This window comes from Tiliqua scincoides, chromosome 4 (genome assembly GCF_035046505.1).
Source record: "Tiliqua scincoides isolate rTilSci1 chromosome 4, rTilSci1.hap2, whole genome shotgun sequence".
NCBI classification, from domain to species: domain Eukaryota; kingdom Metazoa; phylum Chordata; class Lepidosauria; order Squamata; family Scincidae; genus Tiliqua; species Tiliqua scincoides.
Genome location: NC_089824.1, coordinates 183,096,556 through 183,107,823, shown reverse-complemented (window position 1 = coordinate 183,107,823; position 11,268 = coordinate 183,096,556).

Sequence of the window (11,268 nt, the reverse complement as noted above, 5' to 3'; positions counted from 1 at the left end):
GCTGTGTGTGGTCCAGCCTGGCAGGAGGTCACAGAGTGGAATGCGCAATGAGGACCCTGTTCCCCAAGGCAGGTAGTATGGCTGATTCAGACGCGATCTGGTGAGCTGTCAAGAATGTGAACATCAGGAAGTCCATCAATGGTTTAAGAAAAACCCCAAGGTTTTTTGCTTCTGTTTTTTTTTTTGTGTGTGTCACATTGCACCACTCCAGAGCCACACGTGCTCAGAATGTTAAGTGGAAGGGAGAGGAGAGGATCTGAAACCAATTCTCAGTGGAGAGCAGCTTCCTGTTCATTTGCAACAGGGTGTCAGGCAGGCATTCCAGCAGTGAAAATGAGACAAGGTTCCCCAAGGAACAAAATCTCTATGTACGATCTCATCCCTGCCAAGAAGAAAATGAAAGTGAATTGGTTATAAATAAACTGTCATATCCCACCGGTGACACCTGCTGGGAATATTGACAAGGCAAGTTGTTTTGCAGAAGGATGGCAAATGGAATGGGCAAAAACAGACTTAGCATATTGGGAGTGCCTCCAGTTTGGCATCTGGATCTTCCCAGCACCTTTCAGGAAAGCTTTTAGTAGCACTTGAGTTTCCTAATGAAAAATTTTGCACTATGCACTAAATGCTCCAGGACGCTTCTTTCCTTGGCCACCCGTGTTATATCCCAGCCTTTCTAATGTTAAAAAAAAAGTCCTCAAGGTAGCTTACAATAGGCATTGAAAAATCAATAGTGAAAAACATTAAAATAGAGCAGCAGTACAAATTCTGTAAACTCTGGTAATACTTGTTCAATTTAAAACTAGGAATGCGAATGGAATCTACCGATTTTGAGGTTCTGCTTTACTAGATACATTTCCTGGGGTGGAACTCAAAATGCTGGTATCTGTTATCTGTTATTTTTTGGGTATATTTTTTGGGTTCAGTATATTTCTGAACGTTTGCAAGCCAGGTGCAGGGGGATTGCTTCTCCCTTTCATTCCCTTTCCTTATCAAAACACACCAACAGTCAATTAAAAAGAAATTGTTCAGCCATACAGTCCCAATTATTATTTTTATCTCTTTTCTCCCAACAACCTGGCATCAGCCTAATCTGTTGCCTACCTTGTCCCCATGAACAGGCCCTTCAGCCCCTGTTTCCCTTCTGAGTTGGCCTGAGGCCAGATGGTGCACCTGGGTGATGTTTTTGGTGGGTACCACTATCAGTAGCTAAGCTGCAAGGAGATTCTGTCTGCTCTGGGCCAAGTGGCAGTTGTGGGCCCCAATCATAAAGTTGTAGCCGTAGTGGGATCTATTTCATATAAGTTGTTAACATTTTTGGTAGGGCCACCAGGGGCCATCTTAAACTACTTCAGGGGCTACATCTAGCTCAGTAGACACCAGCTGACCACCTGTGGTTTAAAGTGAGGCATGGGAGAGTCTTGACTTGAAATGAATGGCAGTTTGGTCTCGCAGCTGCTCCTGGATTCCCAGGTGGCGGCTGTGGCAAGGGGGGCCTTCGCTCAGCTTCGGCTGGTGCGCCAGCTGCGGCCGTACTTGGATCGTGCAGACCTGGCCACGGTGATCCATGCCTCGGTGACATCGAGATTAGATTACTGTAACGCACTCTATGTGGGGCTGCCCTTGAAGACGGTTCGGAAACTGCAACTAGTGCAGAATGCGGCGGCCCGTGTGGTTACTGGAGGTAGGCGGTTCGACCCTGTCAGTCCGCTTCTCCAGCGGCTGCACTGGCTGCCCATTCGTTTCCAGGCCCAATTCAAGGTGCTGGTATTGACCTTTAAAGCCCTATACTGCTCTGGACCAGGGTATCTTAGAGATCGCCTGCTCTCGTACAATCCGGCTCGCCCTCTCAGGTCATCAGAGAAGGCCTTTTTACAAGTGCCGCCGCCTAGGGAGGTACGTGGGGCGGCTACAAGAAATAGGGCCTTCTCAGTAGTGGCACCAACGCTATGGAACTCCCTTCCCCTTGACTTAAGAATGGCTCCCTCACTTGAGACCTTTCGGCAAGGCCTGAAGACCCTTCTGTTTAAACAGGCCTTCTGAGTTCTTGGCCTTTTAACATCTTTTTAACATCTTTTAATATTTTTTTACAGGCCTGATTCTTTTATGACTTGCTGCTGCTCTATGCTCTTTTTACCTATTTTTTTTACTCTGACTGCTGTTTTTAGTATGTGTTAATATGTTTTTATTTGTTTTTTAAATAGTTTTTAATATGTTGTAAGCCGCCTTGAGTCCCTTCGGGGAGAAAGGCGGGGTAGAAATAAAGTTATTATTATTATTATTATTATTATTATTATTATTATTATTATTATTATTATTATTATTATTATTATTTGGTCTGTCCCTTTGAATGTGATGCTCCATGAAGGAAAGGCCACCCTGGATTCCACGATGGAATACAACCCAAACATGCCATTCTGTTTCTCTTGTATCCCTAACTGGAAGTGTGGACTCTGACTTAATATTCACAAAGGTGACAGATAAGGGGAATTTAATAATTTTGAATGTTTTTTTTGTTGTTTTCTATTCTTGCATCCAATTCAAACATAGTAAAAATGGCATTGCATGCAGAAATGTAAAAGGTACTACTACAACTTAGACAAGACTTGGATAAACTGAGTACTTTAACATTAATTCTGCCTAAGAGAAGGGTTTTGTCAAGGCTGCTCTTCTCCACTGATATTTAATCTCTCCTAGAAAGTGCTAGCCATAGCAAATCCAAGTAGTGCTGGAATACAATAGGTAATAATGAAGGATAAAGATTTTTATACTTGTACTTTATATGCAGTGATGTCTTATCTCAAGGGAATTATATGACTTTAATAACATATCTGGCTATAAGATCAATGATTCAAAATCAGACTTAATGGGAATTAATAAAGAAAAGTCTATAGAGCAACCATATATTTAATGGATTTGCTGCAGCAGGAAATTTAATAAGGTAGGAAGCTTTACTTAGTCATTTTGTATTTTATGTATTTAGTGTAGGTATCATTCAAGATATATTTTCTTCAAAAGATTTTTTTAATTTTCACTGACATTTAGGTTATCTAAATATTTCCTGATATTTCATCTATCTTGTACCCAGTATTTACAAAAGGCAAATATTGGCTTAAAAGTATTACATTAATTTGCATAATTAAAGGTGTACTCCCTAGAGTTGGTACAAATGTAAAGCTGGACTGTAGTTTCGGTTCTTTTTTTGATGTGAGATTTCTACTTTGGGGGGGGGGGGAATAGTCTCTTCCTTGCTGGAGAGAGTAGACAGCTATCCATTGGGAATCCTCTGGCTCTGAATTTCCTGGTGCAAGAAGGGAATTTGCCTACAAGGTCTCCTTTCTATAAGCCAGAAGCCTTGATTGAACAGAACTCCCTGCAATAATTCATGAGAAGAGGCCAAATAGCTACCGAGCTGTGGTGAAAGGGGCCATGCAGAATAATGTGTAGTGTTACTAGGTGGAAGACAGTGCAGTGGTGTAGCTAGAAGGGGTGCAAAGCACTAAGTTTTGCAGGGGGTCTCATCATGCCATGCAAGTGGCCTCTCCCCCTACCTTTCGGAGCTTTTTTTTAGTGGTGGGAGCAAAATGGAGGTGTCATAGAAATATAATAGGATGATAATAGAATAGAAATAGAATATATTTTCATAGAAATATTTAAATATGAAATAGACAAGGCTTTATTTCTCTTGATTGTCATATCGTAATTGCTATGTCATGTTGTCCGGCAAGGCTGTGCCATCTACGACTTAGGGTCCAATCCTATCCAAATTTTCAGCACTGGTGCAGCTGCAATGCAGCCCTGACGTAAGGCAACAAATGTTCCCATACCTTAAGGAGGCCTCTGTGACTGCCTCCCCACCACAGCATGCAGTGCATGCCCCACTGGCACGATTGCACCGGCGCTGGAAAATTGGATAGGATTGGGCCCTTAGGCAGGCAGTTATCTCAGGCAGCAGATGGGCCATAAGGAGTGCCCACAGTTTAACCCCTCCCTCCTCTCACACCCTGAATTAAAAAAAAAAATGAGTGCAAGAGTAAGTCTGAAGGAGAGGATTAACCATGATCCTAATTCAACACCATGCCACAGCTTCTTATTGATGCATTATTTCTATCCCCTGTGTCTTTGTCTCTTTGCCAAGGCTTTCTGCCAGGCTAATTCCTTCTGTTCCTTCATCTGATTATTAACACTTGCTTAACTCTTAAATCCAGATCCTGACTTTATGCTACCTTAGCCACAATGCAGAATTTCCTCCCTGTTGCCCAGATACCACCCTCGTTGGCATTACCCACTATCTTCTTCCCATTTCCAGGTCCTGGCCTCCAGGTCAAGAAACTAGCTCAAGTCAGTTCCATTCTGAAGCCAACCTGTGATGGCCTGTTCACATATAATTCCAGAAAGCCAAGACTAACTTAATTTCTTTCTTTTCAAATCCTGTTGCATCTTGCCTTGATCTTCTATGTTTACAGAAGCATGTAATTTACTGAACAATATCTGCCATTTCCTTATATCTATTTACTGTTGGCTTCACACTGACCTGTAAGAATGAGCTCAAAATCCCAAACAAGGCTTTGGTAGTTTTATTAATAGCTGTCAGGAAAAATAGTATGAATATACCGCAGTGAAATCAGCAGGTGTTTTGACCATTCAGCTGAAAGGAAAACTAGCTATCTAAGAAAGTGTTTGTGAGTAGGCTTCTAGTTCACATCTTTAGGACTTGGGTTCAAATCTATGTTCTGACACTTTGTGATCTTGGACAAATTTGGTAACTGATTACGTTTCACAGCGAACCATCCAAAAGAGGTACTAGCACTACTCAAGATTGAAAGAAATGCTTCAGAAAAGGTGTTTAAGCTTTGAGATTTTCAAATATTACAAAAATGACATAGACATGAAGCTGCCTTATACAGATCACTAGTCAGACCACTGGTCCATCTAGCTTGCTGCTGGGCCTGGGAATAGCTCTTTATGGTATAAAGGCAGGTGTGTTCCCTACCACTGACTTCCTGATCTTCAATGAAAACAGTGAAGATGTTAGGGACTGAGCATCAAACCTAGGCTCTTACGCATGCCATAAGCCTAATCGTTCAGTGATGGCCCTAGTTCAGTCTTACAGCCCAATCCTATCCACACTTTTCTGGGAGCAAGTCCCATTAACGCTACTGGGACTTACGTCTGAGTAGACATGCATAGGATTGGGCTGTTAAACAATTCTGATTTTGCATGATATTCAAAATAATTATTCAATGATAAGTTCCAAGCTACCCCCCTCCCCATGTGGCAGTAGAAATACTGGGACTGGGAGTAGAAAGGGAGACATTGCATGCATCCTAAGGTATGCAAGTGATAGATGGGAAACCAGTATCGAACTCAAGAAACTGTCTGATTCCAGGATGCTGGCTAGTGGCCAGAAGTGGTTGGGACCATGGGAAGAGGGGATGGGAAGGGGTGGGATGGAGAAAGACAGCACAGATTTTAATAACTTCATCAGCCTGGCAGTGAGGAAGTATGGATGGAGGACCAGCTGGGAGACACCCTGAGCTTTAACAGTGGAAAGGGGGCCAGCATCCAAGGAAGGATGTCCTTAGGGGAGGAGGAAGGGTGCTGTGACTCCCTCCCCATTTTTGGGTCTGAGGTTGACACAGGGCTAATTGGTACCTCCACCCTAGGGCTTTCCTTGCAATCACCCTGCACTGCCCTGAGAGGAGTTGCTGACAATGTTATGGTTCCCTAAATCTACATTCTGTGGTTTTCATATGTTCATGATCTGATGTTGCACAGGGCTGGATTAATTTCTTGCCTTAGGCATGTGGTAGAGTGAGGGCAGGTGAGGGTAGAGTAGAGGTACAGATCTTCCTGTAGTGTACTTACCTGGAAATACTTCTGAGTTGGAGTAGCCAGCAGTGTTTTATTTGCTTTGCTCTTTTCAAACTCCCCATATCCTGGAATATAGTTATGAATTCAGACAGAACTTTTCAGATTCAGAGTTCAGATCAAAGCACAGGCTTACTGTGAGGAAACAAAAAATCTTTTTACCTTTTCTAGAGTGTGAAATGTAACTTCAATAGAAGTTCAGATCTTGGGGGAGGGGGGTCCCTTCTGTTGCCTTTTTATGCTTTACCTATGCCTCTTTCATTCTCCAGAAGCAACTCTGCCAATGTAGTTTGAACTAAGCACAAAGAACATCGGATTATTTCTATATTTGGTGGAATGATTAAATAATGCACATTGGTGAGTACCCTGTGGCTTCACTTGGGTGGTGATGTGGACTTCCCTAGGGACATTGGAAGCTACCATATACTGAATCAGATCAGGGGGCTGGAGTGACTGTTATTGCAACAAGCAGAGCATGAAAACATGTTTGCAGACATCAAAATAAATCACACATCCCCATTGCTGTAGATATACACAGGACAAAGGATTGTGCCTTTGGAAGTGATACAAGTTGATGTGATGGTAATAATAGCACATGTTTTCTGAACTGGTTTGTGTTTAAGCAAGGTGGACCAGCACTATGGGGACATGAGCGGGTGAGAAAATTGCCTCTGGATTGGAAATATATAAAGGCTCTGCAGTCACACCTGCCAACACCCTGTACAAAAGTCAAGGAAAAGCTGGAAAATATGTTAACCCAGACATCATAAGTGTTAAAAAAAAGGAAAGAGGAACCCTAAAATGTATAAAAGTCAGGCTGACACTAGTTGAGAATGCACTGCCACAATGTCACAAGCCAAACCTTTTTCTTATAGCATTTGTCCAAAAGTGAATACTGAGTTGGATCACTTGGAAAAGGAAAGACACACTCACCAAGGTTGCCTCGAGTGAATGGAGGCCCATCCTCCATGGTTCCAGTTATTCCAGCTGTCTGGCAATGGGCAACAGATCAAGTTTTGCAAGGTATCCCAAGAGCTATCTGGGTGATATTATTGTGACAGGGAAAAGGGATGAAGAACATCTGAAAACCCTGCACACTGTACTGAAATGCTTAGAAGAGTATGTGACTATGAGCTAAGCATGCAAAATATGGATGTTTTTAAGGCATCAATAACTTTTTTTTACTTTCTTGCTGCTGTTAATGCAGTGTACTGTTTAATGGTACTTTGTTATCTTATTGCTGTTTTTATTGCTGCTACTTTCACAGATGCCATGTCATTTCTCTGATTTTATATTTAGATATTGTTTTCATATTGCCTGCTGCTCCCTGATTGGTTTTTATGGGCAGTTTTAGGGTTCTATTTTATTGCTCTATTAGGTATATTTTATATTAGCCGCCTTGGGCACCCATAGCAGGGCAGGAAAGGTGGGATAAAAATATTATAAATAGATAGTAAACACTGTGGGCACATTTATAGAATACCAAGCTGTGAAGCCAGCCTGCATGTGCATGTCCTTGGGTTGCTTGTAAGATTTTCAGCAAATAGAACATGTTGCAGGAGAATGGGCTCTTGAAACGATTTGCAACAGACTTCAGCTCCAGTTTCCTATGTTTCCTTCTGAAAGTTCAATTTGTTATGATAATGGTGTGTAGTGGTCAGGGGGAAAAAACAAACACATCCTGTCTTGAGCAGAGCGATCGCGAGCACTTTTTTGAGGATCCAGATTAACACTTCTAAAAAATATTTGTGCTGTGATACCATAGGTGAGACACCCTGTTTCACTCACAAACAGGCCTCATAGCAGCCTTTTTGTGGCATTAGGGCTGAATCCAATCAACCCTACTGCCAGTGCTGAGCTCTAGAACCAACGCTGGGTGTGGTAAACATGCCATAAAGCATGTTTATAGCACCCTGTGAGGAATCAGCGCCAGCCCAGTGCCAATCAGCACTGAACCCAGCACTGGCTGGATGTCACCTGGACCATAGTAAGAGTTCTGGGTGGCAGGGAAGACACTGGGGATGGGGGGAGGCATTTCAGGGCAGGGAAATAGAGGAACAAGGGGGAGGAACTGGCCCTGGAGGGGGTGGGACCAGCAGAGCTCTGCTTCACTGTATCCTATCAACTGTGTCAGGCTGCAAAGCCTGACACGGAACTCCTCCAGTTTGTGCTGGCAAAATAGCTAGCGCAGAATGTAGACCCATTGTGGTCATTGTGCCCTTACTTGGAGGAAGGAGACAAAAGTCCCCTTTCTCATAGAAGGCTTCCAGCAGCCCCGGTGGTGCAGCTGGATGCAGCAGTAGCCATTTTGGCCCTGCTGCACCCAGTGGAGCTGCTGGGGGTAGAATTGGTCTGTTAATCCCCCATAGATAACTAAGCTGTGTGGATAGTACAAACAGGAGCGTTTATCTGAATCACATCAGGGTCTCTGAGGGCAAGCTACTAGTTATGAATGTGGGGCTGCTCCTCTAGGCAGGGATGGAGCCCTGAGAAAGGCTGCCATGATAGTTTGGTATTCACTGCTACGCTGAAGATGACCTAGTTGGAAGTGTTCATGAAGAACCAAAGAGTCTGAGGCTGCAATCCTATGCACACTTTCCTTAGAGTAAGCCCCATTGAAGACAATGGGGCTGACTCCTGAGTAGCTAAGCATAGGATTGTGCTCAAGAGACCACTATGAAATTAGAAAAAAACAGTTGACCCCCCCCCCTTGCTTTCAGCATGTCTGGTTATGAAGAACGCATCTGGTGCTTGAAGGAACTAATTGCATGGCCCACACTCTAGATATTCTATTTGTCTAGATTTTATTGTTTGGATTTTGTGAATTGCCTTGAGCCCCCCCGAATGGTGAGAAATGTGGCATATTCATATTTTAAACACAAATAGCAAACAAAATCCTAAAATAGGGTAGGGTCTTTCAAAACCAAAGAATGTGGTAGAGAAACTATGCATAATTCCTGAGGCTCACTCTCTGACCAGGAGTTTTCTGATGAAACAGAGCAAGGGGAAGGTTCGCGGTTGCTTTGCAGGTCTAAAAAATTCCTTTAGCTGAAATGGGGAAGAGGGAAATGTTATCCGTTAGTGTATCAAGCACGCCTCAGGCATATAGCCAGCCACTATCATTTGATTAATCTCTTTGCAGCTATTTGCTTCTCATATTAGTATCTAATTCTACTCAGATATTTTTTGGCTCTCCTCTGACCTATCTAATTTGTCTGTCAACACAGACCTGCAATTATGTTAATAAAAAGCGAGAAGAAATGGGAAATATCTTCAAGCCATGATAGATTTGGATAAAACTTTTGAAAGGCAAAGAAATAGAAAATGCTATTATGCATATCCGAAGAATAAAGAGAGCAAGAGAAAAGAAAATGCCCTGCAGGGATCTTTCTTGATTTGATTGAAAGGCTGATTCTACAAACAAACTAGAATTCAAGAGAAGCACCACAAAGTATTATTGCTTCAGCTCTTGAAATATATTTCTGGCAGCATCAAAATACTGGTTTTCAGTTTCTTTAGCAAGTGAACACCTCTGAAATGAAATGAATAATGCTGTATTCTCTTCAGTCAAAAGTAGTTCCACAGAGAGTCCAGAGGATAGGATGCTGAGTTCATCATTTATTAACTGTTTGGGTGACTACTATCTAGAGAGCAGATCAGAGGCGTCACCCCCATGATGGACATACAGGACCATACAGGATAAATTACACGATCATATGCACAACCTAAATGCAGTGGCATCACTGGGCTTGGTGTAAACCCCATTAACTTTATTTTAATATATAACAGTACAGGTCACGCAACAATCAGTAACAAAAGAAAAAAAAGTGGCCAATTTGATGATACTCACACAACAAAATAAGAGTTCTAATATTAGCTTGGATACATTGAAACAAGAGCTGACCGATACTAACACTTTATTAGTTCCCTGCTGTGTCATAACAACACCTCATTGGCTCTCGGAACAATCAAGAACCAGTCCTATCCAACTTTACGACACCGAGGTAGCTGCAGTGTAGCTCCTTGGCTACAAATGCTTCCTTACCTTGAGGAGGCCTCCATCACTACTGCCCCACTACAGGATGCAGTGCATGTCCCATTGGCACAGCTGCATCAGCCCTAGACAGTTGGATAAGATCGGGCCTTCAGTATCATTGATCCATTGGTTCATTCACAGAAATCTGCTTTTTGTTACATAAGGCAGTTGTGTTTTCCTTTTCTGGTAATTTGGTTATAACAGTTGATAGACTAGAGATATTTCAACATAGTTTATTTAATTGCATTCTGCATTACATTGCCCACTGAATGATATATAACACGTCAGTATTATTCAAAAATACTGAGATTTTCACAATTTTGGCCTGTAGTGGTGTCACCCCCCTGTCACCTGGTGAGGTCTTACCTCCTCCAACCCCCTAGTGATGCCACTGGAGCAGATGACAGTTCCTGATTCAACTTGCATGCAGTCAGCAGTGAAAACAGTGATCCAGAACAGAATCAACCCAGATTTTAGAGTTTGATCCATAAGGACATAAGAAGAATCCTCTTGTAGCAGGCCAAAGTCTCATCTAGTTCAGGATCCTGTGTCCCACAGCAGTCAACTAGTGGGAGCAGGGCTGGCCCAAGACCTCCTGAAGCCTGAGGAAGCATGCCAAATGTTGTTCCCCTCTTACTGATGATGTGCCAGCCTCTGCTCCTTCTACTCCCCAATATTCTGACTTGGTACTCCCCCTCCCATTCACATTTCCTCTTCTACTTTCTTCCCTGCTTCCTTTTACAATCCAGGGAGTAGGAGGAGGTGGAGGAGAACTTGAGGCAAATATGTGGACAGAGAACAGAGCCCCCCACCAAACTGATGACTGAGGTGACAACTTCTGTTGGCTTCATGGATAGACAGCCCTATCTGGGAGTCCCAGAATCAGGACAAGTAGATACATTACCTTTTCTGGCTGTTGCTTTTAAACTGATCCCTGGGGGAAGGCCGACAGGAGCCGAGGGGCATCCGGTTCGGGACTCCTCATCCCTATGGGATGAGGATGGGGAGGTTAGAGAACAACAAGACAAAGGCAGGGTAGGAGAAGAAATTGGGAAAGGTAGGGTGATGGGATGTGATAGACGGTTTGGCACAATGAGAGGATGCGGGGACAAAGGAGCGAATAAGCAGCCCATCCTGGGGCATTCCGTGTATAAATGCTTTTATGCGAATGCCCGAAGTCTACGAGCAAAGGTGGGAGAACTGGAATGTCTGGTGACAAGGGAAAATATTGACATAGTGGGCATAACGGAAACCTGGTGGAATGCGGAGAATCAGTGGGATACCGCAATCCCGGGCTATAAACTCTACAGGAGGGACAGGCAGGGGCGTGTTGGAGGTGGGGTGGCCCTTTATGTTAAGGG